Below are 27,403 nucleotides of genomic sequence, written 5' to 3'. Positions count from 1 at the left end.
TTACAAGAACTTGTGCTTGTTCCTTGACGTTCAATTGCCCGTCGGGTTCAAAATGCCAAAGTTTGATTTGTATGACGGACATAGAGATCTCGTGGCCCATTTGAGAGGTTATTGTAGTAAGATGAGAGGCGCTGGTGGGAAGGACAAGCTTTTGATGGCCTATTTCAGTCAGAGTTTGAGTGGGGAAGCCTTGGAATGGTACACCTGTCAAGATGCTAGCAGGTGGTATACATGGGATGATATGGCTCAGGCCTTTGCCCGACACTTTCAGTATAATATAGATAGTGTCCCAGATCGCATGTCCTTTACCAATATAGAAAAGAAGCCTAATGAAAGCTTTAGGAGATACGGGCTCAGATGGAGGGAACAAGCTTCCCGGGTCAATCCTCCGATGGAAGAAGACGAGATGGTCAAGTACTTTCTTCAAGCATAAGAGCCTACATACTTTGGCCACTTGATCTCAGCTATAGGTAAGCCTTTTAACGATGTGTTAAAGATGGGAAAATGGTGGAATATGGACTCAAGTCGAGCAAGATCATGAGCTATTCCACCTTGAAAGCAAACACACAAGCAATTCAGAATGGCACAGGAAGCTTGTTGGGTAAGAAGAGAATGGATGATGTTGCTATGGTTGTTTCGCGAGCACGACGTGGTCCAAGGGGTCTACCTCACTAGTACACTCAGCCTCGTCCCCAACCACAAACCTACACCCAAGCCCCATATAATCCACTCCAACATTATTTCCCACCACCAGATCCTCAATACGTAATTCGACCTCCCCCATACCATGTTCATCATGCACAATCATATGCCCAACCTCATCCTTACCCGCAGTGGTGTGCGCCAGCTCCACAAAACCCTTATTCACCCCTACAACCCTACCAAAATCCTACTGGTCCGAAAATTCAACCAAGGCTGGAGTATAAAAGAGAGAGTCATCAATGGAAAGAAACCTTCACCCATCTGGGAGAGTCCAAAGCCAGTTTGTTTCAAAGGTTGAGGAAATTGGACGTGCTAAGGCAAATTGAGGCAAAGATACCAAATCCACCCCAAAGAACCTTGATTATTCTCTGAGGTGCGCATATTGTTCTGATGCCTCGGGGCACGACATAGAGAAATGTTGGCATTTGAAAAGAGCAATCCAAGATCTCATTGATACAAATCAAATTGTAGTACAAAGCTCGAATGCGCCAAACATCAACCAGAATCCTTTTCCAGCCCATGCAGAGATACACATGATTGAAATGGTTCGTAAGGATGGAAAGTCTGGGAATTCTACCAAGCCTGTCCCGCACATATCTAAGTCTTTTATCAAGTCGGGGGTTACAAAACTTTCAATATAATCAGTCCCGAAACCAGTAATTGAAGGTGGTGAAGAGCTGATCAAGAGCTCGCAAAGTCTATTTGCTGAGGTTGATATGGTTGAAATTGGGGAAGGTTCTAGCAACACAGATGTGCAGCATGTTGGACCGAATGCGAAACTTAGCAATTGGGAAGCTACTCCTCTCCCCACTAGGAAGGTGTTTTGGTAGTTTGCTTTGTTTTTCCTTCTATTATCTGGGTTAGTTCAGGGTTGTAACCCATATTTTACTTTTGCTTATTTTGATATTCAAACCCTTTTATCCATTTATTCTCGATGAAATGCAGTTTTTTGTTTTCCGTTATTCCTAATGTGTGTTTCATTTTCTTTTTTCTTTTGTGTAGTTCTTTTTATGTTGGTTCCAATGACATGACATGCATGAGGAATTTTTAGCCAAATCTTAAAAGCCAGTCTAGTCTTGAAATAATGAACCAAGAAGTTGAATATGATAAAGAAGCAGTATTTGAGGGGAAAAAAGAGGTTGAGACCTCGTCCCTTTAAATTGTCGCTGAAGTTGAAATTGATGATGATGAGTAGGTTAAAACCCGGATAGAGCAGCTGAGTTTGATTGATGAGAGAATATTGGCAGCAGTGTGTCATGGTCAATTGTATTAGAAAAGAATGTCAAGAGCATACAACAATAAGGGGTCGTTCACCGTGACAAGAGTGTTGCCCAATGGTGCTTTGTATTTAACAGACATAGAAGAAAAAGTTATGGAAATGGCTATCAATTCTGATGCAGTCAAAAGATACTATGTATGATTTCTTAGCTCATCTTTAATCACATGTTTTGTACTTAAAATTTTCAAAGTTTGGTATGGCGAAGGCATTTTATTCTTCTATCCAAATACTTTTATCCTTTGTTACCACGTTTGAGCCTTATTTTATTTTCTTTCATAACCCTCTTTTGGAATCAGAAGTAGAGTTAGAAAATAGAAAAGAAAAGAAAAAAAAGGAAGAAAAGAAAATAAGAAGAAGAAGAAGAAGAAGAAGAAGAAGAAGAAGAAGAAGAAGAAGAAGAAAGGGAAAAAAAGAAGGAAGGTTGGAACTACATTTGACCTGATTCCTTTTAAAGATACGTAGGCAGCCTTACTCTGAGGTTCGGTCCCATCAAAATAAAAATCAGAAATTCTCCAAACTAAAAGAAACCGGGGCAGAAGTTTTAGTTTTGGAAAAAGATCTTATTCCAAAAGTTGTAATTTTAAACCCTTTCATCTTAAATTATTTTGAGCTTTCATGTCATCCTTTCTTCCTAACCTTGACCAAAATCCCACATTACGGTCCAAAGAAAGACCTTCCGACCAATCTTTGAGGATGCCAAGTCAAGCGTGAGATAGAGGTATGAGTTTCTTACATCATGAGAGGCACTTTTTTCATGGGAACAAAAATGAATAAAATGAGAGAGTCTTATTGGTGAAAACCCTCGCGGGCACCGTAAGGCGACAGTGAGTTGTGAGATGAAAAAATGAGAGAGGCTTGTTGGTGAAAATCCTTCGGGGCACTACAAGTCGAATGAGGTTTATGACTTTACAGAGAAATTTGATCATTGAAAACTCGTCTTCGAAGTATGAAAGCATGATGCAAATTGAAGTGTGATTCGTTGGACGGATTAGGTTGATCAATCCGAAATGCATGTCATGATCATTGGAGCCGGCATCTTCACTCAGATAAATCTCTTTTCCCTCTTCTCCAAATAGTCATATTTGTTCAAACCTTTCCTTTTGTTCCTTTTTGCCAAAAAACACTTCACTTTGATCTTTTGGTTCTGTTTCTTTGTGTCTCTTTCAAGTGAGTCTTGTTAAAGCAAGCAAGAAAGAACTTCAAAGTCTACTACCGACTTCTTGATTGCACAAGGCAAAGCTAGCACATCACCAGTGACATGATTCAGAATGAGCAATATGGTAATAGCTGAAGTTCAAGGAATCAAGTTATTCTTAAATTTTGAGAAAATACAAAGATTCAGCAATTATCAGAATGAAAAAACAATGCAACAACTGAGTGTAAAGGATTCGGGTCATTCATAGGTTTTTGTGGTTGAAGTTCGATTAGAACGTTAAACAATTCCTTGTTAGCCCAAAGCAACTAATCAGAATGAAGCATGGCAGTGGCAGAAGCAGATACCTTCAGCAATGATGCCACAAACTAACCACCACATTGTCAAACTAACAAGATTTTCTTTGTTTGAAATAGGGGCAAGAAATTTTGTTCGTTCTATAGAGATCCTCCATGAGGAAAACATGTTTCAAGTAAGTTCATTTTTTATTCTTCAGGACCTTCCTGAATAATGTAATTTAGTTTTAAGTTTTCAGGACCCTCCTGGATAATGGGATTTAGTTTTAAGCTTTCATGACCCTCCTGGATAATGGGATTTAGTTTTAAGCTTTCAGGACCCTCCTAGATAATAGGAGTTAGTTTTAAGCTTTTAGGACCCTCATGGATAATGAGATTTAATTTTAAGCTTTCAGGACCCTCCTGGATAATGGGATTTAGTTTTAAGTTTTCAGGACCCTCCTAGATAATGGGATTTAGTTTTAAATTTTTAGGACCCTCCTGGATAATGAGATTTAGTTTTAGGCTTTCAGGACCCTCCTAGATAATGTGATTTAGTTTTAAGCTTTCAGGACCTTCCAGGATAATGGAATTTTGTTTTTAGTTTTCAGGACCCTCCTGGATAATGGGATTTAGTTTTCAAGTTTTCAGGACCCTCCTGGATAATGTGATTTAGTTTTAAATTTTCAGGACCCTCCTGGATAATGGGATTTAGTTTTTAGTTTTCAGGACCCTCATGGATAATGGGATTTAGTTTTAAGTTTTCATGACCCTCCTGGATAATGAGATTTAGTTTTAAGTTTTCAAGACCCTCCTAGATAATGGGATTTAGTTTTAGGCTTTCAGGACCCTCATGGATAATGGGATCTAGTTTTAAACTTTCAGGACCCTCCTGGATAATGAGATTTAGTTTTAAGTTTTCAAGACCCTCCTGGATAATGAGATTTAGTTTTAAGTTTTCAAGACCCTCCTGGATAATGAGATTTAAAGTTTTCAGGACCCTCCTGGATAATGGAATTTAAAGTTTTCAGGACCCTCCTGGATAATGGGATTTAGTTTTAAATTTTCAGGACCCTCATGGATAATGGGATTTAGTTTTAGGCTTTCAGGACCCTCCTGGATAATGGAATTTAGTTTTAAGCTTTCAGGACCTTCCTAGATAATGGGATTTTGTTTTAAGTTTTCAGGACCCTCCTGGATAATGGGATTTAGTTTTCAAGTTTTCAGGACACTCCTGGATAATGGGATTTAGTTTTTAGTTTTCAGGACCCTCCTGGATAATGGGATTTAATTTTTAGTTTTTAGGACCCTCATGGCTAATGGGATTTAGTTTTAAGCTTTCAGGACCCTCCTGGATAATGGGATTTAATTTTAAGCTTTCAGAACCCTCCTGGATAATGGGATTTAGTTTTAAGTTGTCAGGACCCTCCTGGATAAAGGGATTTAGTTTTAAATTTTCAGGACCCTTCCAGATAATGGGATTTAGTTTAATGTTTTTAGGACCCTCCTGGATAATGGGATTTAGTTTTAAGTTTTCAGGACCCTCCTAGATAATGGGATTTAGTTTTACATTTTAAGGACCCTACTCAATAATGAGACTTAATTTTAAATTTTCAGGACCCTCCTGGATAATGGCATTCAACTAACATTCACAAATGTTCCTGATACAAACTGGGGCAGAATATTTTCTTTGTTTTGTCTGTTTCGCTGTAATTGCAGGTGCCCACCTAGAGAACTAGGGCATTCCGTTTAGATTTTATTTCAAGTTTCAAGTCGATAGCTGGAGCCTACCTAGAGAATGAGGGTATTTACTTCAAAAATCGGTTTCAAGCTCGAGTCTACTTCCAGTTCAAACAGCAGGAGCCCGCCTGAAGAATAGGGTCAAGTTTCATGTTGCATTCAAGTTCGGGTAACAAGAAACAACCTGAAAATTAGTGTCAATTTTTAATTTCCAAGTTCAAGAAAGAAGCATCAGGATCCCGCCTGAAGAATAGGGTCAATTCAAATTGAAAGTAGTAGAAGCTCGCCTTGAGAACGTGAGTCAACATTTTCATATGCATAACAAGACCACGAAAAGATTCTAGATAGAAGAGTAGATAGAATTTTCTAGTTTTTCTTGTAAAGTTTATCTTATTTGGTTTTATTTTGATGTAAAGACAGGAACAGCAGACCGGAACCTTGACGGCACTTCACTCGACTCCCCACCTCAGTATCTTTCTACACTCTTCTTACTTCTAAAATACACGTGGCGTGATTCCTTTATAACAAAGGATATGTAGGCAGCTCAGATACCAGGGCTCGGTCACATTCTCCTTTCTTTTAGTTTTATTCTCTTTTAAATAAAGGTCGGGTCAAGAACTTGTCTTGTCTTTTCTTTGTCTAAAAAATACTTCGTGTTTCTAGCCAAAGAGAGGCAGTTGTAGACATGTAATTTTTTACCCTCCCCGAAATTTTATCCATTTTAAGCGCTTAGATGTTTCTTTTGGTTCTAAAATTGGTACTTTGCCTATTTTTGACCTTTTTCCTTCATTTTCCCTAAAAATGAAAACTACAAAAATATCATTCTTTGTTTTAGTTAATTTAGTTCATGTTACTTCTCATAAAAATGAAAATTCCAAATAAAGTCACGTTTTCTTTAGGATTTTATGGCATTATGATTCAATAGTTTAGTCTAAATCTTCCTATTTTTGGTTTTCAAAAGAGAAAGAGGAAGGAAACTGTTTTGGAGTCACACTCACGTTTCTTTCCTATATCAAAAGGAAAAGTAGGGGAATTAATTAATGAAAGAAAAATTATTTTTACTCTTTATATGTGGAACCCTCACAAAAAGACAAAATTGGATAACAAACTCCTTTGCACAATCTCACAATTCACTCATACGCACAAAAGCACACACAATCACATGGCAGAGGGGTCCACACATTTTCATCCATTTTTCTTTCTTCTTGCCCAAGAATTTCAAAAAGAAACGGGGAATATTCACACACAGAGAGGGAACGGAAAGCGAAGAGAGAGGAAGTGGGGACAAGACTTTAAGGGGAGGAGAGGATTTTCGGGAGAGAGAGTTTGAGTGGGGGCAACACTTTTGACGGGGAGAGAGGATTTTAAGGAGTGAGAGTGAGGGGAACGGACAGAGAAAAAAAGAGGAGAGATTATGAGAAGAAATTAATTCCTGCATCATAAAACCTTTCACCAAACGTCCGAGTCTGGGGATCTTCCATTTTTCATGAATTAACAACACCCATATCATGCCTATCATTCAAAAAATGAGCCAATACCACTCTTAACATACTATGTAAATTTACCACTTTAAATAAGTTCTAAAACCAGTCACTGCCTCCATCGAAACAACCTTCAAACACCTTGAAAACCACATAAAATCGAGTTTCTGCTATCAACTTCATCTTGCCGATGAACCCAGTTTTCCCGGCGGAAATTTCGGTGGCAGCAGTCATCCGTTTCAATCATCGGTAAAGAGTCGAGGTCCGTCCGAGGTGGCGTGCAAGGATCCGGTCTAAGCTCGTCCATCTTGTCGGGTTCTGTGTTTAATAATATCAACTGAGGTCCATCCCTAAATTTTTTATTACATTTCGTTTGTTTGGCATATGATTTTTGGGTGATGTGATTAAGTTGATGTATTTACTTTAGTTTGGGAAGATGGGAGTTATTCATTGTTAAACAAAGTTTAGATAATGAAAATAGGTCTTATTCATAGGTTATAATGATAAATGGGCCGTGGGAGTCTGTCAGATTTAAAGAGCAAAAACATATTTGAACTTCTTAAGGAAAAATGGTTATGGCAGAGAACTGACCGATTCTAATAATTTGAGCTTTAGATGATTCTTTTTAGTTCTTTATTTTGCTTTATTAATTCGATCGCTAGGAGCATGTTAGGCCGTCAACACTTGGGTAGCCAAATGTTAGGTTGTTTATTTATTTATTGAGGTTAGACGTAGTCCCTTAGTTATTATTTTATCCGGGAAATACCCCGTAGTATCAAGTAATTGGAGGCCAAAGATGGGACGACATTGAGGAGGCGTAATATAAGATTGTAGTATTATTATTTTTATTTTTATTTTTATTTTATCTTCCTTTATTAGGTGGGGACAACCTCGAACCTTTTTATGTCTATTTTATTTTTGTGTATTTAACCTCAATTAGAGTAGCCTTTAAATCCAACTAGATCATGTATGCAACTGTGACGTGAGCTTCACGGGATTTGGGGAATGCCTAACACCTTCTTCCCCAGTCAAATGAACCCCCTTACTTAGAATCTCTGGTACAGAATTTGTTTAAGAGTCTAAATGTATTTTAAAGGAAAAAATTATTATTTTTAAAAACGGTGACTTGACACATCAAAATCAAATGTCAAGTGGTGACTCTAAGAAATCCTTTTTAACACATCTTTTGTCATTTTTCAAATTGGAATCCTTTGAGCTTTAAAATCACTTTTTATCTTTTAAAGAGGGTTAAGGTGAATAAAAAGGGGTGTGACAGTGATCTGTCTCTGCATCAGCAGTACTGACCTGCTCCTTGTCTGGTAATATTACCATTGCACCTTCAACGTTGGCTACTAGTTCCCCAGTTTTGTTGTTGTCCAAAGCCTTCCTAGATACCTCTGTATTAACCTATGCTGGCATTGAATTAACTCTTTGATCATCAAGTCTTAGTCTTGTATGTACCTCTGAACTTACTTCATCTCTCCCTAGTTGTATAGAGCTTGTAGTTTTTCCATTTAAATTAGGTGATTCCACAAATGTCTGAGATGGTATTTCCTGACATGAGTGATTGAGGGTCACATTAAGTGTTTCCTTATGCATTCCAAAGCTCCTTTGAACCCAGTCAATGGTACTTTATTTTGTCCCTGTGGCATTTTGCCCAGTATCAGTAGAGATAGAGTTTCTGGTCAGCTTTGCAGCTTTAGGATTGGAATTTGATTTTTCAGTAGTTCTTAGATATTGGTTATCTGGATATTCCAAAATTCGATGCTTCTGTTGTTGTTCTTTGAATGACATCCTAATCTCCTCTCATAATTTGGAACTTTTATCCATATATTATTGATTCACCTTAATGTTGATCTATAATCTACCACTGATAACTTGAAATCTCTTACGTAATACTGTGTCACTAGGGCTCGCGTCTCATCGGGAACATCTGAAGTGATTTACCTGATCCACCTAGGGATGATATTATACTTCCATAAACGTATTTCATAGCATCCCAACGTGGTTCATCTTATGGGGGGTACTCTAATTCCATATGATATTTTACTACCAAGGCAGCATTTCATCTCTTCTAAATTCTCTTAGTCTTAGACTCCTTCGAGTTTGTTCAGGCTATACTGAGCTTTCTATAACTTACAGAAACCATCAGCTCTCTTATTTAATGGGCTTAATCCCGAGGACCTAACTATTCTTGTCATCTTCTTAATCACCTTTCCTTATCCTTACTCCTATCTACCTAAAACCTTGTCACTCTACCATACTTTATCTTGCAACCTACACATATCTATTTATACTACCCATGACCATCCTTTAACTTGCTAGCATCATAGATTTCCTTTCGTTCCGTCTCAGTTGTCTTTAAACATAAGCAATTACTTTTTCTGGTCGTTCTGCCACTTGCTGCATAAATACTTGGCTTATCTTAGTGCTCACAAATATTGAAATTTCCTGTAACTCGTATGATTTCAAATATCACTTTTGATTTTTACATCCCGTTCATTAGCCACTATAGGTGCCACTTTCTTACGGAGTGCATACAATGTTGCAGCGAGACTATTAGTACAAGACCATTTCTTCTTCAAGTTACTATGCTTAGGTTGAAGCCTTCTTCCTTATTTCCTTAGCTAGTCTTTTGTTGTAGTACTTAGGGGAGACCCTCTGACTCTTGTAAAGCTGCGAGCTTATTACATTTTATATCCGATGGAATTTTTTATGTTCTTACTCAACTATAATTATCCTTAGTTACTTACCTCCGCACCCATATGCTCGTAGGGTTACTTCTAAACTGAAATTTTGACTGTCTACCCATTGACACTCTCTTTATTTTCATAACACTTATACGGTACCTTTAACTACCCCGGCTCCTATCTGAATATTTCTCCAAGATTACCATCTTGTATCTACGAGACTAAATTTCCTATGTTGGGTTTCACTTCATTTGTCTTTCATGATCTGCTAATTTATCTTAGACCTTTTGTCTAGCCATAACTAGGCTTTTCCTAAATCAATTAACCACTCATCGGTCAATGCTCATATCTATATTTTGTGTAACCTCTCTTGGGTAATTTTTTTTTTGTCTTAACTTACCTCTCACACTGGCTCCTTATGTATCAAGTGTTCATTCACACTTATTAATCAATAACATCCTAGGCGGGAACCCTTACTGCCTCTCCCCAATGCCGTGTTTGCAGAATATTCTAGAGTCATAACATATTTGTAGGATCTGAATAAATGCAATCTCACCCCATTCACCTTTTTACTGCATTCTTCCTTTACTATTCGATAGTTACCTGAAGTACTTAACTCCGACTTAATACTATATCATACTATCTTCCCTTCTTTAGGGGCGTACTAACATTTAATACTATGAAGATTTACCTATAAATGTTTTACCTCCTCATCTTTGGCGCCTTTTCACATCTTTACTGACTCTTACTCGCCTCGCGGTAACCTTTTGTACCAAGGATAACTAAATTTCTTGTGCACGAGCGTGACACCTAGTGTAACTGGCACACTTAGTCCCTTAAGCTTAACTCTGCTCGCATTGCTTGTTTTAGGGAAGCGCCTTCTTGAATGACCTTTAAAGGTTATTCTTCTGTTATCCATTCTATTATTGCCGGAACGCGGAGATTCTCTTAATGTCGACTATTATCACATCTTCTGATCCCTAATTCATGTTCAGTTTATCTTGTTCACTAGCCCATACTGAAATCTATTACTCCGGGGTCTAAATTTTCCTTCTGGTAATCACGTTGGAGTCATTAACTCTTTTCTCGAAATGAGGATATGACTTTATGGCTTATACTCTTTTATTGTCTTAAGGCGTGTCTTCTCTTGTCTTTTCCGGCACTTGACTATAGACTATATCATCCTGTCATATTTTTTATTTACTATTATCACCCAATTATCACATCTTACTCCAAATGATTTAATTACTCTTTTTTTATTCACCTGCTAATATTTTTGTCTATTACCTTATTCTGAAAACTTCAACGAAACATTCTTTCACTTTAGCTCCCCTTGCTCAATCTCACTGGCTCTTCGAGTCAACTAATATTCTCTCTTTACTAGGGACGGAAGTCATACTAAGGTAAATATTTATCCATCCTAGGATGCCAATGCATATCTTCTCAATTTTCTGAACATTCTGGAATTCATATAGGACTGTACTATTCTAGAGTGCACCACCTGGGTGTATCAAAAAGAAAACTATTATCATGTTTACAATATCCTTTGGAAATGTCATCTAACGCTAACAATCCATCCAACATTTTGGGTTACTCTAACCCAGCTACATCCTAATATCCCATCATTCTCTTAAATTATATCTGTTTAGCTCATATAGGGCATAACTGAGATGGGTGTGGCCAGTTGTACATACCTAAATTACTCTTGAAGGTAACTCAGAATTCTTATATTTCTCTGCATGAATTGTAAATACTGATAATCTTCACTAACTGGGTACCTCGTACCCTACTTCACCTAGCTTCTATTACCTATTGAAACTTATACTTTTACCTTCAGATACTCCCATGGCTTTCTATTCACGAGGTGTGTTTAATATTCCCATCTTAGGGTATTAAGCTGGAAATTCGCACATCTGGTGTGCACAATCTGATAGGGCCTCAAACAGGGCCACGTCGTCAAGAAGTCTCTCTCTATTAGTGCCCTTACCTATTGTTGTACCATCCCTCTAGCTAGCTATAATTTTTCTAATTGCAAGCATCTCTATATCATTAACAAACATAAGTCCTGCCTCAAACTCTTATGACTTAACTCTATGGCACGATTTAGATTTGAAAAAAAGGGAAACAGACTCCTAAATGTCTTGTATCTTCCTGTTTATATAATGTGGTGCACAACACATCTATAAACAAGGCTCTATTAGACACGGCTTGTAGACTCTGTAGGATAGAACTGCTCGGATACTAAATTTGTCACGCCCCAAACCTGGGAAGCGAGACCGGCACCCGGTGCCTCACTTGACCGAGCATACCAACCTGAGACTAAGGGTCTCTAGACATACAATGTGATACTTTGGCCATAAGGCCACATTGTAGGACAATTTGTGAAACAAAATATAAAACTAAATGGAGACTAGCTCTAACTGAACATCAATATAAAGTTGGGCCGGCAAGACTGTCATAAAAAGTTCAACTGACAAACCAAAAATAAATAAATACAAGGCCTACAAGCCCAACATACTACATTAACTGACAGGATATGTCTATAGGCCTTTATTGATGGATGTACTATGGTCGGAACAGGGCCCCTGTAATAACCCAACCGGTCGTTTTGATCTCTAGTTCATCGTTCAGCAGTTTGAGGTCTTCAATAGCTTCACTTCATGTTTTATGACTTATACGTGTGGTCGAAATTGAAATTCGGGAAGTTCGGAGTTGATTTGGAAGAAAAATTCTTAATTCGAAAGCTTTAAGTTGGAAGGGATGACCAAGGTTTGACTTTTGGATAAACTGCCTCGGAATCAAAATTTGAAGGTTCCAATAGGTCTGTATGATGATTTCGGACTTAGATGTATGTTCGGGTTGAGTTTCGGGCTTATTATGGAAAGCTGGCATTTTGAAGGTTTTAGAATTTCCTATGTTTGGTTTGAAGTAGACTTTGGCATTATCGATATTCATTTGGGATACCGAGCCTTGGAATAGGTTCGTAACGTGATTTATGATTTGTACGTAGAGTTTGACATCATTCTGGAATGTTTTGATATGGTTCGGGTGCGTTCGTCAAAGTTTAAATGTTTGAAAATTGAAAGAAATATTTTGATCGTCGATTTATGATTTTGATATTATTCGTGGCGTTTCTAGCCTTTGGATAAGTTTGGACAGGGTATTGGGACTTGTTGGTGTGATTGGACGGGGCCTTGGGTGTGATTCGGGGTGGTTTCGGACCAAGTTTCGATGCTTTGATGTTGTTGGTGTGCTGGTGTGCTTCGCGATCGCTAAGATAGTCCCGCGATCGCGAAGAAGGCTGATGAAGGGCCCTTATTTTTCTCTTCGCTAACGCGAGGAGGCTCACGCGAACGCGGAGAAGGACCTTGTCCTGCTTCGCGAACGCGAAGAAGGCTGGGAGCTGGGTGGCTGCGAGGTAGAAGGCCTTCGCGAATGCGAGGGGTGAAGCGGGGACGCAAAGAGCAGGGTCAGCGGGGCATCGCGAATGCGATTAGGTGGTCGCGAACGCGAAGAGTAGTTGGGCAGCTGGGAGGAGTTAGCCTTCGCGATCACGAGGCTTTTTCACCAATCGCGAAGAAGAGTAGGCCTGGGCAGACTTGATTTTATACGGGATGTGGTTCATTTTTCTCTCATTTTCACTTGTATGGGCAATTTTGGAGCGCTTGAAGAGGAGATTTTTATCATCTATGGCAAGGTAAGTAATTTCCACATATTTTTAGTTAATTACATGGGTTCTACGAGGATTTAAACATGAAATTTTGTAGAAATTGTGGTATTTGGGAAAAAACCTAAAATTCAGTATTTTTGAATTTTGACCACGAAATTGGACATGGAATTGTGAATAAATTATATATTTGAGTTCGTGATGTTATGGGTAGTGTTTTTCTTTGAAGATTTTAGAAAACCGAGCACGTGGGCCAGGGGTTAACTTTGCTGACTTTTCTAGCGAAGTTGGGAATTTTTATAAATTAATTAATTATGAGTGTTTAAGTATATTTTTATTGGTGTTCATGATTGTTTGACTATTTTCTGATCGATGGGCATTTGTTTGAGGTGCTAGAGAGGCGTTGGAGCCAATTATGGAACTTTAGAGCGAGGTAAGTCTCCTGCCTAACCTTGTGAGGGGGTATTTACCCCGTAGGTGTTATTCTTATTATATGCTACAGGTTGTGGGATCTACGCACGTATGAAGTGATGAGTGTCCGTGCATATGTTAGAATTTCTTATTATGTCCGAGTAGACTTAGATTCATGACATGCTTTAGTTGTACTATTTGAGTTATTCTTACATGTTTACTTACTCTGAGTCGCATTATGACCATAGACTAGACTCGCATAGAGTAATGGACTCACTATTTTAGTCATTTGATGAGCTACTTGATTAGCCGTAGAAATTGTGCTTCCATTACGAATTTCTTCCGCGTTGTGCGTATTCATCAAAAGGTTTCCTTAAAATTTCAAAACTCACACATATATTCGTGAGTGGGGTCATGGACCTGTTAAAGCTTCTTATTCTAATGGGATCGGGTCGTTCATCTTGGCAAAGTAACATATTCTTATGGGATAGGATTGTTCGTCTCGACAGGATTATGTATCACACTCTTATGGGATCAGGTTGTTCTCCTTGGCATGGCTATGTATCACACTATTATGGGACCAAGTCGATCGCTTCGGTAGGATTATGCATCACACTCTTATGGGATCGTCCGTTCGCCTCGACATTTCTATGAAACACTCTTATGGGATCGGGCCGCTCGCCTCGGCAGAATCGTGCGAAATACTTGATAAGAAGTCTGCGTACGCATAAGTTTTCCAAACTTGAGATGTGACCGTTGATTTGGTGTTGACCATTACGTACTCCATTTGAGAGGTATCCAGTATTTGAGGACTTTGCATTCACTTTTCAGGTGTAGATCATATTATTTGCCTACATCCGTACTCATTGTTTACTTACCATGTTTCATACTTCTCTACTTATCTATATTTGATTTACTGGACCACTAGTAAGTGTCAATGTCGACCCCTCATCACTGCCTCTTCGTGGTTAGGCTAGATACTTACTGGGTACACATTGATTTACGTACTCATGTTGTACTTCTGCACTAAATGTGCAGGATCTGACAGGTTCATTTGGTGTCTATTTGGGCGCATAAGTGCAGCTGTTGAGGGGACTTTATGGTGAGTTGCATTTCCATGCTATGATTCGCAACACACAGAGTTTCCATCATAATTGTTTACTTTATCATATCTATCTTGTATTCCAGACAGATGTTGTATTGTTATTGTACTTCCTAGTAGATGCTCATGCACTTGTGACACCGGATTTTGGGGGTTCCTAGTGGATGTTCATTATTGTAGTTCACGTTATTATTATCATTTCACATTATGATTTATTTACATTCGAAACTTGGTAAAGAAAAGCAAAGGTTCCTATGAATGCCACATTTTATTCTATTTATTTTATGAAATTACTAATTTTTAAAAATTAAAAATGGATAATTATTTAGATGGTTCACCGTTCGCTTGCCTAACAGCAACGTTGGGCGCCATCACGGCCTATAGTAGATTTTTGGTCGAGATAGCTTGGTATCATAGCGCTAGCTTCACTTGGGTTTCAGGAGTCATGAGCGAGTCTAGTAGAGTCTTGTTGATCGGTACGGAGACGTATGTACTTATCTTCGAGAGGCTACAGGGATGTTAGGAGTACTTCCCTTCTTGATTCCTTGTCATGCGATTTGATTCCATTGAAGCTTATGCCTTTATTTCGTTTCTACTCATTCTTATACAATGTTGAGCGCTTGTTATCAATTAGGCATCGAGGAGCTGTAATGGTACTGCAGATATGGTGCAGGATGTTTCTCTATGCGTATTCGAGTGGGCTATTACTGTCGCCTTGTGGAGGGGTGTTCTGTCATTTTGTCCCAGTGTTGCTGTTGCCTACGGTTGAGATTTGATATTTTCGAATTTGGTGGGATTCTTGTCAATATTGTGGTATCGCCATCCTTGATTGAATGCATTGAGGCTCATCGGCATGTTGGTCTTTATTTGTTTGCCTCTGGGCACGATGTTGTGAGATGGAACCTAACAAGAAGTTATCAGAGATGGTTGTGCGTTGTGACATCAGGATCGAATCAGCATTTCCAGTGTCGATGGTTTGATGGAGATGATCTCTGAGGTGGTTTCTGTGCTTAGGAATCTGGAATGTGACGAGAAGGGCTTGATTGGAAGGTAGGAGTGAGTATTAGATCATTGTTTTGGATGTAGTACGGCTCGAGTTTCAAACATATTGTTGGACCTTCGGGTAATGTTAATGAATGAAAAGATCCTTATGGCCGGCGGATCAGTGTGGACCCAGGGAGATTAATTGATTTCATGATGGATGTAACTATAGCAATGATGTTGAAGGAGGTCGATATGAGGGTACACATGTGGGCTACCTCCTGTGAGTATGTTAGCGGTTGCGTGGTTTAGATGAGGTTCCTATGAAAAGTTCTACTTTCTGCCCAGCATGGGTGCATGTACTACGATATGAGCTTGGGTCGCTCGAAGAAGACGGTATGACACCTAGGAGGTTGAGTGTGTGGTGGTGGCTGATAATTCGAGTTGTGTTATGATTGGTGCAACGATAGCTTGCGAGAAGTTGGTCGAGTAACGGTGTAGGGTCATGGTAACTGGAAAGAAGAAGTCGTTGTGGGGTCTAGATCTATGTGATTACAGTGTAAAGCTAAGTGTGGGAGCCCACCATCTACAATTGGGTCACGTGGTTGTGTGCCTGTGTAGTTTCCTATTTTCGGTGCATTGGTGGATTACTTATGACCAAGAGGAGAAAACCATTAATGGTATTTTCGACAAGGAATTTGACGTATATGTGTTACATTTCGCCTTATCGATTCATGTGCAGGTGTTGGGGATGATTCAGAATATATGCTTCTTGTGGATGTGATGTGCAAGGAAAAGAATTCATCTGGTTTCTTCTTTGGAAGGGTTCATGTGCTAGCAGAGCACTAGAGTTTGGCTACATATTCGGGACCAGGTCAGAATGGGTGACTCTCAACAATGGTTCTAGTGGGTTCAAGGACTAAAGTGCGGTATTTAAAGATTTGGGTTCGTTATGTGGCTGAGGGCTGGGTTTTGCAGTAGAATGTGAAAAATACTTGGGGAATTTCTATGTTATCATTGGGTTTACGGTGCAGTGTTAGAGAAATTGAAGAAATAGCTTCGGATTCGCAAGAGGTCTTTCAGCACGGGTGTATTAGTTGAGTGCATAAGGAGGGTATGAGATAGCGGATGGGTATTAAAACGATGTGATCTCGTGATTTGGGTCACTCGGGATGAGTGTTGTTTGAGGTACGTTATGTGTTTGAATAAAACTATTATTTCAAAGGCAAGTTAAGAATAAGTTGGAAGAAGTTGAGTCAGTTCGTAATGGTTTGAATCAGCATGTTGTGGAAATGATCAGTTCCTTCAGTGTGTTAAGTCTATACAGGTGATTCATAGTCGTACGTGCGGGCGTGACAGCCTCCGTGATTTGATTGATTTGGAAGTATTTGATTCTGAAGGTTCTGTTATGTGTAAATGGATTCCGGAAGAGTTATGGCAGTTTAGACTACAACTTGAGGTTTGCATTTTTCTGTGATTATGGGAATTCGGTTGTGTGTTGCAATTATTCTTCCGAAATGAGTTGAGTGAAAAGGGATCTAGCCGATGAAGTGTTTATTTTATTGGTGGTTCAGGGGTTATGATGAAATTCTTGTACTCTCGTGTAGCGGAATGATAGGTGAAGTGAGCGGTATGGAAGTTGGAAGTTGAGGATCAAGGTTGCGGTTCGGTTTTGATATGAATGTCATAAGCTCGGAGGAGCAGGGGAGGATTTCAGATGTTTAGAGTATGCTGCCACTATTTTTGGGCAGCCTGAGAATGGTTGGGTTGTGGAAGAAGTGTTGGGTATTGAAATGTAGATGCTTGACTTGCCCTATAGAAATAGCATGGTCTATATCCATTGATGTTCAGATTTGACTACCTGGTGCGGAAGGTTGTGGGAGCATATCCCACGTGAAGATCGTATAGGTGCAGCGTATTAGTCATTCTGTTACACCCCATATTTTCGTACGTAAGAGTACATCGTAAGACAATTGATGTAAGCTCAAAAATGAGGTCATTTTTGAAAGTACATAAGGTAAGTTAATCAAGTTACCTTGGAGGTTACAAATCTTTAATATCATGAATAACAAGTACCAAGAGGGCTGAAAGACTTAGAAGCTAAACAAACTGAAGAAAATAAGTTTTGTTGAAAGTCGACAAGTTGGAAATATTATAACATGTACTCTTGGGATAAGAATAGGGTTCTTAACATGATAAGGAGGTTATGCTATGAGTTACTTTAGTCGTATGATAGTCATGTATTACATTTTAAAGTCAAGCGAGTTTTGGAACAAAATTTGGTAAAGGTCATCACAAGTTACATTCATAAATGTGCTGAAAATTAGGTCAAATGTAGCTGCAATTTTCTCCCAATATACTTGGAATTTGTTACACCTTGTGCATCCCAAGGTGACGTATAATGAATATGAGACTTGTTAATCATGATTCAAATGAGTGTAAAGTCATAATATGACCATATATGATATTTGGGTACAAAATATAAAGTTTGAAAAAAATCGGATTTAAGTTGCGGAAAAACCGACTAAGGATTTGCCTTATAATAAAGCTTTTTTAGCAATACATTTCGTGTGTTATATGAGGTATTTTGGGACATATTATATACCAAATTAAAGGTCTTGGAATTTAGTTTCCAAGCTCTTAACCATTTGTTGATACGACATCCGGATAAAAAGATACAAGCGTCGGAAGAAGGGCCAATGTTAAGGTGCCAAGCTAGCATCTTTTTAACTTTTCAAAAGTGGATATATATATCCCTTATGTCGTCTCTTTATTCATTTTTCCACATAACACGACCAAAATAAGACCATAAACGTACCTTTAAGCTCTCTACAAGGGTTTCAAAGAAGATTAACATCCCATGTACGAAATCAAGAAGCGATAACATTAGAACGATCCCTACGACGTAAGTATCGTTATATCACATCTCTTTTTCTTTGTAGTTTGAGTTTTGGAAGGTACTTCATAGTTAAGAAAATTCCTACTTTCTGTAATTAAGCTTTTAAATATCAAGGAAGGTTGATAAATTCGTTTCCTAATAGTTAGAACGCACAGGACGGTGATCGAAAGCCGTGAGTTCGAATATTTATTTCACTTTTAGTGAATTATTTTGTAGTCCACTCATGTTGGCCTCTTGTGCTGCCAATTTATGGAGTTTTTAAGGATAAAGGGCGTGGATAAATGCCACATGCGGTAGGGTAGTAGTTTGGTCGCTCGTCGTTGCAGTTTCAAGCTACTTGATAACTTGTTGATTGGGTGTGTTATGGTATATTTGGGGTTTTTGTTGTATTAAATGTCCCAAATTATAGTTAAGTTGTTTTTGAGTTGCTGATTGTATTGTGTTGTTGTCTCACCTATAGTAGGCTTGAGGGAGCAGTAAAATCAGGGGATATACTGCCCTTTTTTGTTACAGATTAAGTTACTTTATTTATATAAATGAGAGAGTCATTCATAACATGACAATAGCTTCACTGACATTGTTATAGATTATGGTGCAGTGAGATGAGTTTAGCATTGTTATTGGACATATTTCTATAAGGTATGTTAAGGCTATCCCTTCTTTCCTTTTGGCATGATCCATATGATACAATCAAAACAAGCAAATGCAGAACTTTCACGATTGACTTTATTCTTAGAAGTGCTAGGGGTGCCTAGGTTCTTGATTCCCCATGTGTCCTATTATTATATCGCATGTTCATGGGTCTCAGAAAATACATAAGTTGATAAAGTTTATTTCATGATATTAACCTAAGGCATATTGATCTTTTGACATCTCGAGAGATCTTATTGACTTACTTCTTATGCATTCCATTCATTTATACATGTACATTTACGCATGACTAAATGACGTTATATACGCGTATATTATATTTATATGGGGTATGTGGAAAGGTTACGGCGTTATATATGCACCACCACTTGATCAGCTGGTATACGATGATAATTTCACCCACAGAGGCCGGGATGATATGATGGGTTGCGCTCAGAGGCTTGATGATTTTATGTACGCATATACATATGCATGATATGACATTTATACGCACATGCATGACATTATAAATGTTTCATGATTCACAGAGCTATTCAGACTTACAGGTTGAGTCCTTTACTCCATGTTTTTTTCATGTCTTTTATATACTGATTTCATGCCTTACATACTCGGTACTTTATTTGTACTGACATTCCTTTTATCTGGGGACACTGCATTTCATGCCCGCAGGTCTCGATATACAGGTTGACAGTCCTCCTAGTAGGCTATCAGCTCAGCAGAAAGTGTTGGTGCACTCTAATTGCTTTGAAGTTGCCTATTTGGTCAGTATAATTTGGACATGTATTGATTGGTATGGTGGGGCCCTATCCCGGCCTTTATTATGTTTGTGTACTCTTAGAGGCTTGTAGACAGATGTCATGTATATAGATACTTGTATGGCCTTACCGGCCTGTGTTTTGAGTGTACAAATGATCATGTCGGCCTTATAGGCTCGTATGTCACATGTGTAAGTTTCTATATCATGTTGGGTCATCCTATGTCTAGTATTCCCTTATGTTTTATTCTGGTTATCTAATGGTAGCCCTTCTGGCCCATTTACCTATAATGGGGTGATAAGAAAAATACGTTACGTTGGTACTCGGTTGAGTAAGACACCGGGTGCCCGTCGTAACTCTCTGATTTGGGTCATGACAAAAGTGGTATCAGAGCAGATCTGTCCTAGGGAGTCTACAAGCCGTATCTAGTAGAGTCTTGTTTATGGGTGTGTTGTGCATCACACTTATAAGAAGGAGGCTACAGGGCATTTAGGACTGCTACTCTTTCTTCTTACTCTAGATCGTGTGGTAGAGCTCAGTTGTAAGAATTCAAACTCCTAAATTCTATTTTATTCATAATATAATGATACCTACATCCAGAAAGACAGTTGGTAAGTGATTGAATGTGTTTGTGGAAGAGTTGAGTAAGAGAAACTCGATTTTGCATCATACTTATGAAGAGTAAATCTGAGGCCTTCAGCAGATCATGTGTGTACTAAGACGTGTAAAGTTATTGATAAGGAACCCTAAGGCATGGATATCTATCCACCTATATGGTATAAAGCAATAACAGAATCAGAAGGTATATATAAGTTTCAACAAGTAAAAGAAGCAAGGTGAAGAAGGGTATGAGGTACCCAGTTAGTAAAGATTATCAGTATTTACAATTCAGACAAAGAAATACAGTAACAGAGATATATACAATTGGCCACACCCATCTCAGTTATGCCCTATGAGAGCTAACAAATATAGTTTAGGAGAAGGATGGGATATCAGGATCCAGCTGGGATTCGAATAACCCAAAATTGTGGATGGACTATTATCATTAGCTAACATTTACGAAGGATAGTGCAAATGTGGTAATAGATCGCCTTGTGAGACACCCAGATGGTGAATTCTAGAATAGTACAGTCATATATGAATACTAGAATGTTCAGAAATTTCAGAAGATAGGCAGCGGAATCTTAGAAGGGATAAATATTTACCTTAGTATGACTCCCGCCCCTAGTAAAAAAAAAAGAGAATGTTAGGCATCCCGAAGAACCAGTGAGATGAAGCAGGGGGAGCTAAAAGTGAAAGAACGTTTTGTTAAAGTTTTCAGAATAAAATGATAGGAGAATAAGAAGACAGTAAATGAAGCATTATGAGTGAGATATGATAAATGGGTGATAACGATAAATCAAATTATGACACAATGACAGAATCTATAGTCAAGTGAAGGAAAAGACAAGAGGTGACAGGCCTTGAGACAATAAAAGAGTACAGGCAAAAGGTTATATCCTCATTTCGAGAAATGAGTTGGTGACTCCAACGTGATTACCAGAGGCTAAGTCAGACCTATATAGTAACAGAAATTAGCATGGTCTAGTAAACAAGATAAAATCGAACATGAATTAGAGACCGGAGGATTTGATAACAGTTGACATCGTGATAATTTCAGAGATCGCGTTCCGGCAATTATAGAATGGATAACAAAAGAATAACCTTTAAAGGTCATTCAGGAAGACGGTTCCCTAAAGCAAGCACTATGAGCAGAGTTAAGCTTAAGGGACTAAGTGTGCCAGTTACACTGGGTGTCACCTTCGTGCGTAAGAAATTCAGGTATCCCTGGTACAAAAGGGTTACCGCTATGCAAGTAAGAGTCCATGAAGATGTGAAAAGACGCCAATTGTGAAGAGGTAAAACATGTATAGGTAAATCTTCATAGCATTAAATGTTATTACTCCCCTAAAGGGGGAAGATGGTGTGATATGGTATTAAGTCGGAGTTATGTGGTTCAGGTAACTATGGAATAGTAAAGGAAGAATATGGTAGAAAGGTGAAAGGAATGCAATTGCATTTATTCAGATCCTACGGATATGATACGACTCCAAAATATTATGCAAGCACGACGCGGGGGAGAGGCAGTAAGGGTTCCAACACTAGATGTTATTGATAAATAAGTACAAATGAACACTTGATACATAAGGAGCCAGTGTGAGGGGTAAGTTAAGACAAATGACATAACCCAAGAGAGATTACGTAGAATATAGATATGAGAATGGACCAACGAGTAGTTAGTAGCTGATTCAGGAAGAGCCTAGTTATGGCTAGACAAGAGGATACAGACAAATCAGCAGATTGTGCAAGATAAACATAGTGAACCCCAACATAGGGAATTCAGTCTCGCATATATGACGTCGTAATCCTTGAGAAATATTCAGATAGGAGTTGGGGTTGTTAAAGGTACCGTATAAGTGTTACGAAAATAAAATACGGTGCCACTGGGACGACAGTCAAAAATTTCAGTTCATAAGCAACCCTACGAGCACAAGGGCACGGAGGTAAATAACTAAGGATAATTATAGGCAAGTAATAACATCAAAAATTCTTTAGGGTATACAATGTAATAAGCTCGCAGCTTTACAGGAGTCAAAGGGTCTCCCTTAAGTACTACAAAGAAAGACTAGCTGAGGAAAAATAAGGAAGAAGGCTTCAACTTAAGCATAGTGACATAAAGAAGAAATGGTCTTGTAACAACAGTCTCACAACAACATTGTATGCACTCCATTAGAAAGTGGCACATATCGTGGCTAATGAACGGGAAGAAGAAAAAAAAATCAAAAGGTGATATTTGAGATCATATGAGTTATAGGAAATTCTAGTATTCGTGGGCAATGAGATAAACCATTTATTCATGCAACAAGTGGCATAACGACCAGGAAAAGTAATTGCTTACGTTTAAAGGCAACTGAGAAGGCACGAAAGGAAATCTATGGTGCTAGCAAGTTAAAGGAAGGTTGCGAGTAATATGAATAGATATGTGTAGGTCGCAAGCTAAAGTATGGTAGAGCGACAAAGTTTTAGGTAGATAGGAGTAAGGATAAGAAAAGGTGAGTGAGAATGTGATGAGAATAGGTAAGTCCTCGGGATTAAACCCATCAAAACAAGAGAGATGATGGCTTCCGTAAGTTATAGAAAGCTCGGTACAGCCTGAATGAACTTAGAGGAGTCTAAGACTAGGAGCAATTAGAAGAGATGAAATGTTGCCCTGGTAGTAAAATAAGGGTGTAATGGTGATAGATAAGAGAATGACGTGTAGGACTTTGATTGAGTAATGATTTTGAGAAAAGGGATTTCATGAATTGCACGGGATTAAAACCCATATGATGAATCACGTTGGGATGCTATGAAATATGGTTATTGAAGTATAGTATCATCCCTAAGTGGATCAGGCAAATCACTTCAAATGTTCCCCAATGAGACGTGAGTCCTAGTGACAATGTATTACATAAGAGGTTTCAAGTTATCAATGGTTGATTATGGATCAACATTAAGGTGAATCAACAATGGATGGATAAAAGTTACAAAGTATGAGATAAGATTAGGCCGTCATTCTTAAGATGAACAGTAATGAAGAAGAACTAAGGGACTTAGATTTATACATACAGGATAAGCAGCTAGAGAGTAACCTGGAGTAGGGTAGAAGACCTCGGTAATAATAAACTGAACTAAGTGTTATGGTATAGTATAACCGACCTAGATGTATTAAAGTTATAAGCATATATAATCGAGGCTATGAAACAAGATATAGTAATGGTCGTACGTTCGACAAAGTACCGAGAGAAGAACTTCAGTACACCTATAAATGCCCTGAGGGACAGCTTGTCATAGTTTTGTATATGTTCACAAAGTGTGGCATAGAGATTGGCTAACAGCTAGAGGAAAAAGGAGAGAAGAGTCACATAGGTGCATATACAAAGTCAGAGTCATACATGTTGCATGATAGAAGGTAGCAACATTTACGAGATTGAAAGGATTCCGACCACAAGTCGTAGTGTGAGAAAGAGGCCTAAATGGGGGAATGCCTTGGGCTTTGAATTTATTCACAGAACAATGCCTAGATAGCAAGGACAATATTAAAGTATACGTAAGAGCTATAGGTTATGAGACTGATAAGCACATCAGTCAGCATTCGAGGACGAATGTTCCAAAGGGGGGAATGATGTTACACCCCATATTTTTGTACGTAAAAGTACGTCGTAAGACCATTGATGTAAGCTCAGACATGAGATCATTTTTAAAGTACATAAGGTAATTTAAATATGTTACCTTAGAGGTTACAAATCTTTAAGATCATGAATAACAAGTACCAAGAGGGCTGAAAGACTTAAAAGCTAAACAAACTGAAGAAAATAAGTTTCGTCGAAAGTCGACAAGTTGGGAATATTATAACATTTACTCTTGGGATAAAAATAGGGTGCTTAACATGATAAGGAGGTTATGTTATGAGTTTTTTTAGTCGTATGATAGTCGTGTATTATATTTTAAAGTCAAACAAGTTTTGGAACAAAAGTTGGCAAAGGTCATCACAAGTTACATTCATAAATGTGCTAAAAATCAGGTCAAATGTAGCTGCAATTTTCTCCCAATATACATGGAATTTGTTACACCGTGTGCGTCCCAAGGTGACTTATAATGAATATGAGACTTGTTAATCATAATTCAAATGAGTGTAAAGTCATAATATGACTATATATGATGTTTGGATATAAAATATAAAGTTTGGAAAAAATTGGATTTAAGTTGCGGAAAAAACAACTATGTGGATCGAGGTGGTGCTGGTGTGGCATGTTGTCCAACCAACTTGTACTTGATGAGATGAGGTTATTGAACCTCGAATGAGTGCTATCATATTTGATTAAGGTATGTTTGGAGGAATAACGTCTCTAGTCAACTTAGAATTTGGCTATGGTTCTTATCGTGAGAGAGAGCTCCACGACTCGTTGATATGATGAGTGGTTAGGAGTATCTGCGTGTCTCTTTCATCACTGGCAGTGTACGATGGTTCAAAACTAAGTTTTAATTGATATGAGGTTGTTACCGGTACTGGGTTTGTTATTGAGCAGCTATTATGGCTGGAAGCTATGGCTACGAGTATCTTAGTTATGTGGTATATCATGTGTTTACATTTCTGTGTTATGATTATGGCGTGATATATCTTGTTCATACTTATACAGTGTATAGATGTGAGAATCAGTTCTTGTAACGGATTCTGGATATTGGAGATTTGATTCCAAGGTTGTGGGGTAAGGCTAAAGTAAGGATTTTCAGCTAGGTTATGCGGTTAGGCTTATATCGATTGGGTGATGTGGGATCACCCACGGGTATGTGTACGGGGAGGTTATATGTCGATTTGATGGCTTTGGAACGACTATTGGCACGTTCGAGAACGAAGGTATGTTTAAGTGGGGGAGAAGGTAACGACCCGACCGGTCGTTTTGAGCATTTGCATTCGGTTCGGTAGTTTGAGGTTATGAGTAACTTCGTATGGTGTATTACGACTTACGTGTATTGTTGATTTTAGTTTTTGAATGGTCCGGGATTGATTTGGAAGAATAATTCTCAATTTCGAAGCTTTAAGTTGGAAGAGTTGATCAAGTTTGATTTTTGTGTATTTGACCTCGGATCGAAGTTTATATGGTTTTGTTAGGTCCGATGGTGATTTTGGACTTGGGCGTATGCCTGAAATTGCATTTGGATGTTCTAGAAGGCTTTGGCACTATTTGGTGAAAGTTGGAAATTTGAAGGTTTGAAATGTTCATAAGTTTGGCCGGGATTTGACTTTGATGTTATCGGGTTCAGATTGTTGTTCTGAGAGTTGGAATAGGTTTGTGATGTCATTTGGAACTTATGTGCAAAATTTGAGGTCATTCCGAATTGATTTGATGTGGGTCGACACGAGCCTTAGAAGTTGAAAGTTCATTAAGTTTGATTCGAGATGCGATTCGTAATTTTGATGTTATTAGGTGTGATTTGAGGCTTCGAGTAGGCATGTGTTATGTTTTGGGGCTTGCTAGTATGTTCGGATGGGATCCCGATGGGCTCGTGTGAGTTTCAGATCATTTTCATGTTTTTGGGCAGATTTGGTTTTGGTGTTTCGCATCTGCGCATAATGGAGCTCAGATACGGGTACCACTTCTACGAGGTTTGGGTCGCCTCTGCGAGATTCTGGCATGGTTAGGTGTTTCGCTTCTGCGGGTGAAGGGTCGCAGGTTCGGTGGTCGCATCTGCGGTAAATGGATCGCAGATGCGGGATTGAGGCTGGAATTAATTGTTCGCTTCTGCGGTAGTATTTTGTGCTTCTACGGTCTCGCAGATGCAGTAGCAGTTGCGAAGGTGCGGTTCTTGGTCTGGTAAGTTGAAGTCGCAAATGCGGGCTTGCAAGTGCATGTCTTGTCCACAAATGCGGAAATCCCTAGGCAGAAGTTTATATATCGAAATTTTGGTTCATTTTATTACAACTTGAGATTTGGAGCTCAGTTTTGGGCGATATTTGAGAGGATTTTCACCATATGAATTGGGGTAAGTATTTTTGACTCGGTTTTGATTATATTCCATGATTCCATCTTCGATTTTGACAATTGATTTATGATTCTAAAAGATAAATTGGGGGGTTTTGTCTAAACTTTTCTAAATTGAATATTTGAGATGTGAAAATCGATTTAGAGTCTGATTTGAGTGAAATTAGTATGGTTGGACTCGTATTCAAATGAGTTGCCAGAACTTGTGAGTTTTGTCGGGTTCCGAGGTGCGGGCCTGGGTTCACTTTTTGGTTGACTTTGAGTATTTGATTAAAGATTCGACCTTTATCGTTTGGGTTTGTTTTCTATGGCATTATTTGATGATTTGAGTTGCTTTTGGCTAGTTTCGGGCCGTTTGGAGGTCGGTTCGCATGGGATGGAGTTTCTAAATTGTTATTTGGCTTGCTTGGTATTTGATTTGGCTTGTTCGAGGTAAGTACCATATCTAAACTTGAATTTGAGGGCAATTATCCCCCGGAACCATGTTATATGAGATGTATTGGGATGTTGCACATGTTAGGTGACAGATGTGTGGGCGTGCACCGGAGTAATCATGATCTGAGTTGACTTTTAGACTATTATCATACTTGTTTTGCTATCATACCTTGTTATATTCCTGTTTTTCCTACTTGTTTGATTATTTGAGCTGTGATTCATGTTAGAAATCATGTCTAGGCTATGTGTTTATTTCATTGAGACCTAATGAGGCTATTTCTATTGTTTTAATATATCTGACTTAACTGTAGTTATACACTCGGTCATAATTCTTCATTTGCATATCGTATCTCAGTCTCTGTTCATTATTCATTGTTATATCACACGTTGTTGTTGTTGTTTTCCACATGTGGTACTGTATGGGTTGAGTGATATGAGATTGTGAGCCTTTGAGACTTAAGAGGTTGATGACGTAGGTGGGCCTTAGAACCTTGTTGAGAGATATTTGGATTGGGTTGCACGCCGCAATATGCCAAATTAGCTTTATTGTTATTTGGATCGGGCTGCACACCGCAACAGGCCATATTGGCTTTATTATTATTTGGATCAGGTTGCACGC

At 38.6% G+C, this 27,403-nt stretch overlaps 1 long non-coding RNA gene across 1 annotated transcript; it reads left to right on the top strand.

The window, feature by feature from the left end:
- Positions 1–6,308: 6,308 nt before the first annotated feature.
- On the top strand, positions 6,309–14,716 carry LOC107829905 (uncharacterized). Its single transcript, XR_001658034.2, has 2 exons — positions 6,309–6,972; positions 14,437–14,716. It is a non-coding gene; the product is annotated as an uncharacterized LOC107829905 (long non-coding RNA).
- Positions 14,717–27,403: the final 12,687 nt, after the last annotated feature.

This window comes from Nicotiana tabacum, chromosome 22, assembly GCF_000715075.1.
Source record: "Nicotiana tabacum cultivar K326 chromosome 22, ASM71507v2, whole genome shotgun sequence".
Taxonomy (NCBI): Eukaryota; Viridiplantae; Streptophyta; class Magnoliopsida; order Solanales; family Solanaceae; genus Nicotiana; species Nicotiana tabacum.
Note: the sequence above shows the minus strand (reverse complement) of the source record. Positions and strands in the feature narration are given on the sequence as shown.